This window comes from Nicotiana sylvestris, chromosome 8 (genome assembly GCF_000393655.2).
Source record: "Nicotiana sylvestris chromosome 8, ASM39365v2, whole genome shotgun sequence".
NCBI lineage: Eukaryota > Viridiplantae > Streptophyta > Magnoliopsida > Solanales > Solanaceae > Nicotiana > Nicotiana sylvestris.
This window is the reverse complement of record NC_091064.1, coordinates 167,840,040-167,845,628: the sequence shown is the minus strand read 5'-3', so window position 1 is coordinate 167,845,628 and position 5,589 is coordinate 167,840,040.

Here is a 5,589-nt window from a genome sequence, read left to right as displayed (position 1 = left end):
GTAAAGCACGAAGGGTGATGTCGTGCATGATATTGTGAATGTGTGTAATGCACGAAGGGTGATGTCGTGCATGATGTGTGTAATGCACAAAGGGTGATGTCGTGCCGATATTATGAGTGTTAATGCACGAAGGATAATGTCGTGCCATGAATTGAGAGTTAATTTACAAAGGCTGATGCCATGCTAATATTGTGAAGAATAATGCACGAAGGGTGATGTCGTGCCATGATTATATGAGGTAATGCACAAAGGGTGATGTTGTGACATATTATATGGTGAGGATGAGAATAAAAGCACGAAGGGTGATATCGTGCATGTATTACCGTTTCCTTATTCCTGTTGATATAGATATGATGTTCATTATGCTTCTTTATTGATGCTTCTTTTTTGGGTTGATGTTAGAATCTAATATTTCCGGCAGCATGTCCCCTCCCCACTTTATTCTGTTGATTCCTATTATTATGATTCCGTTGTATATGATTTAACTACACAGGTTTATATAGTTGTCGTGTCCTAGCCTCGTCACTACTTCGCCGAGGTTAGGCTTGACACTTACCAGTACATGGGGTTGGTTGTACTGATGCTACACTCTTCACTCTTTTGTGCAGATTTCAGTATCGGACTTGGTGAGTAGCTGAGGTAGTTGCCTTCAGCAGGGAGACCAAGGTAGATCTGTTTTCGGCCGCAGAGCCTAAAGTCCCCCTTCCCTATTTTATGCTTTCTTTTGTCTCTTTTCTTTCCGAGAATAGTTGTATTTCCTTTTCAGACCAATATTTGTAGTAACTCGTAGATGTTCGTGAAGTTGTGACACTAGATTTGTGCATAGATTGGTAGTGGATTATTTGATCATGTTATACTTCTTCCGAATTTATAATCTGTTTAACTTTAATATTTGGCTTATATCTGTTTGGGTTGAATGTTCAATGTGTAGAACCTTAATAGTTGGCTTGCCTAGCTTTCACGAGTAGGCGCCATCACGACTCCCGAAGGTGAGAAATCCGAGTTGTGATAGTTACTTGAGATATGATTACCGTTACCGAAATTGGATTATATGATTTGATAAGAACTAAAATGCCATGTACTATTTTAAAAATGTTTCCATGTGAATATTTCCTGTATACCAAAAAAAAAAGAATAAATGGGAGTAGACTTTGAAGGATCCCGTAGCTAAAGGCGGGTTCGCTATACTTGGTCCACCTTGTATTTATAGATTACCGATTACAATTATAGCCATCGCTAGTGGGAAGGTAGAACTAGCATGCAGTTACAGTTTTCCCACGAATAGGGACCTACAGTTATATATGACTCCTTTTATGAAGGGGTCCACCCAGTGATACTGATTACATGATCCTTTCTTGGAAACCTCCCAAACATAAAGGTTTGCTCTGAGATAGTGCATACCGAGTTTATTACCGAATTGTTCAATTGATTTTGTTACACGAAACATATGATGAGACTGTTTATTATGTATTGTTTCTGAAAGGGCATTCTTATAATATTTTTTATATAATATACTAGCATGTTTTCTGACTTTTCCCCAATTAAAAACGATTGTGGTTAAGTGTTATTACTCCCTGAGCAAGCGACTCACTCCTACTATTTTTTTTACAGAGACAACAGTCAAGAAAGGATTTCGTTAATTAGAGTATACGAGTTGATAGTTCCTGGCGAGCCCCGCACTTGTTTGTGTGGGTGAAGAGTTTATTTTTTCTTGTTGTCTTTCCTTTCAAACTCTTAGAGTCACTCCATAGTCATTCTTTTAGTGTCCTGAGTATTCTTTTGTTATTATAGACTTATGTTGAGTATCGCTCATTCTTATCAAAGTTGGAGATAAAGTAGTATTGCTAGTTGTTAGTGGGTGGACTATTAATGGTAGATATTTATTTTGGTTAATTGATAAAGTCATTATCACTTGAATTGATATTAGGATGTTGGGTTGTTGATTTGAGACAGGGAAATTTTTTAGGGATAGTTCAAAAACAGGAGAAACTTTGTCCGATTTTCTGTAAAATACCGATAAGTCTTACTTGGGGGAACTTGCTCCTAAGTACCGGTCATGATCCTAAATTGGGTCGTGACAAAGTTGGTATCAGAGTTTAGGTTATTTTTGTGACTAATGGAGCACATGTCAGTAGTAAAATATCAGTTATGGTTATGTAGTCGTCCATTCCCATAATCATGATTCTGCGAGGGCGTGATAGGATGTGTCTTGTCTTTCTTTCCTGTTCCTCCATACATGAGTGACGATTATGGTTAAATAAATATATAACCTTTCATTTTTTCCCTGTTTGGCTAGGACAAAATCACCAATAATAGAATTTGGCTAGAAGTTCAAAGACAGAAGTGTTGTCACTAGGCACGAAGCTGTAACCTAGAAAAGGGAAGCGGTAGTAGTAGAAATGAGAATAAAAAGTGTTGTTGTACCATAATGAGGGACTGTCATATTGTTACGATGTGTAATAAAGTCCTTTCCTTAAATTACCATTAGTATACCACTATAACAATAGGAGAGTGTTTCACAAAGGTATTTACCTAGATAAAAAAGGAAAAATTGAGATCTTGATGGATATGTTAAATAGACAAGAGAAGAAAAAGAAAGAAAAATAGGGATTTAAAGGCCTAAAGCACCTAAACTGACCAATATTATTGAGAAGAGAAAACTGTTCTTCATATAATTCCTAAAGTTGAAATTGCCAAATTTACCATTTCTAATCGTTCGAAGAATCCTCATATGTCTTAATGGTAAACTTAAAGCATTATGGTCCCTATGATATTCTAGCGAGAGGTAGGCGGTGCTAACAACTTATAGACTGAAGAATATGGTCAATTTAAGGTGTGTTATATATTTTTAGTTACATCTGTAGGAGCACACAACTAACCTGGGAACAAGCTTACTAAAATATTTATGAATCACCTTTTTTTTAAAGTCGATAGTGTGAATCTACTAGGTAGGAAATTAGTTCTGACAACAGATGTACTAATATATGGCATTAGGCTTTCTCAGCTAGCTAAATACACATCTTCTCAAGTTTAGAGGCTTGTCTAAGAGTTGTTTAGTCTTTTTAAACAAAGCAGTAATTTTATATATGAATATTATGACTTATTTATGATAGTTGATCTTGTTAGAAAGATTGAAAACATAACATGATAGGCATGCAATAAAAGTTTTAAAGGCAAAGCACATGACTGGAAAATTCCTTCGAGGAGCATTTTATGCAGGTCGAACAATTAGAAACAAGGATAGTGAGATGCCGAATAAGTGATTTGGATTGTTGCTCGTGTTTTAGAATACGAGGTAACCTAACATGTTTAACAAGCTTGTCAAATTTAAGTTGAGCATAAAGTTATCCTAGGTATTTTTATATTACTTTATATGGTCTACTTTGACATTCCAATAGATAATTAATTAACTTCTTGCTGTGCTCCCTTGATTGCTATACAAAGGTAGTTGAGTTTCAATTATCAAAATAAATCCAATTTTGTCGTAATAGGAAACCAAGTTGCAAAGATAGATAATATTATATTATATATAAATACTCAATGTTACTAAAGAATAATTGTTGGGCTTCTTTAGCTATGATAAGAGCCATAAGGGACAAGACACCTAGCTTGAAAATAGCACCAATAGCAATAGAATTCTTTGATGTATTTTATGAAGATTTAATAGGACTACTTCTAGTATGAAAAACAAAGTTTATTTGACACCTGACATTATATATAAGACCATACTTTATGACATGAACTGAGTTAGAAAGAGCTAAAGGAAGAAAATAGAAATTGCAAGACTACTAGATAAGCGTTTATTTGATCGAGTATATTTTCATGGGGTGCATCAGATGTATTTGTGAAAAAGAAACACGGGTCTTTAAGGATGGAAACAACTAAAAATAGTTTAAATAAGGTAATAATGCACAATAAGTACACATTTCCTCCAATAACTGACTTTCTTAATCAGTTGCTTAGAATCAAAGAGGAAGATATTTTAAGACAATAGTCCGAACTCGACACGGTATCATGAGTTCTTTGCAATTCCTTTCGGACTTACCACTGCTCCAGCTACATTCTTGGACTTAATGAGTATGTTGTTCATGTTATTTTTGATAGATTTATCATAGAGTTTATTGATGGTATTCTACTATATTCTCATAGCCAAGAAGAATATGAAGATCATTTGAGAATTACATTGCAAACATTGCAAGAATATCAGCTTTATTCTAAGTTCTCCAAATACGAATTTTCGCAAGATTCACTAGCATTTCTTGGGCATGTTGTATCTGAAGATGGAATTATGGTGGTCAAAATGACATAAGCAGTTAAAAAAATAGTCAAGATCTACTATTCCTGCAAAGATTCATAACTTCTTGGGCTTGGCAGGCTATTGCAGGCACTTCGTGCATGAATTTTTTTCAAAATAGCAGTGCCACTAACCAAGTTAACACACCAAAATGAAAGATTCTAGAGATTGGAGGAATGTGAGAGGTCTTTCAGAAGCTTAAGAAAAAAATCATGTCTGACAACCACTCCAGAATTAGCCTTACCATCAAGTTCTAAAAGACTCACAATATTCAGTTTGAGCGTGAGATTAGGATGTGTTCTATTGTAATGGTCATTGCTCGGAAGGTTGGATGCTTTACTTATACAGCGAAACGTATGAGATTCATACTGACAACAAGAACTTAGAGTATATTTTTCAGTAGAGAAACTTGAACCTTCGGTAGTGTTGGTGGATGAAAATTCTTCAAGACCATGATTGTGCCATTGGTATAATTATGGAAAGACCAATATTGTGGCTCGTGCATTGAACAGAAAATCTTTGGGCAGCTTGGCACATATAGTTCTACAAAAAGGACCTTTGGCTAAAAATATGTAGAGACTAAAGGGTATATATCAAATTTAGTATGGAGAATGTAGAGATATTGTTGGCTTGTGTTAAAGCCAAGTCTACACTAGTAGAGCATATAAAAGTCACTCAATATGAAGATGACAATTATGTATAATTCGAGATGAAGTTCTAGCTAGTAAAAGCATGGATAAAATTATTGATAGAAATTGTATTCTCGACTAGGTAACTAGATATGTGTACTAGAAATAGATGTGTTAAGATGAGTTAATCTTGAAGAGCTCACAACTCTACATACGCTAATACATTCAGAGCCTAGTAAGATGTACCATGACGAGAAGAAAATTATATTTGTAAAAAAATAAAGGAGGAGGATTAACTTAACATTGTTTCTAACAGTTTAATTTGTTAGCATGTCAATATTTGTGACTCTCAGGCAAACTACGACTCAAGATTCCAAAGTAAAAATAGAATAGAATCAAAGTGAATTTTATTACAAATCTACCTCAAATAATTAGAAGTTATACTTATATGTGGGTAATAAAATAATTGAAAATTGACTTACATGGTAGGCACACTATTACCAGTTTAAACTTCTCACACTAAGGATAAATATACTCAAATATACATTAATGGAAAATTGTCAAACTAGACAGGGTCTATCCATTATTTTTCATAGAAGATCACAATTTACTGCACGATTTTGAAAATATTTCCAAGAAATATTGGTTGCACGAGTAGATCTTTGT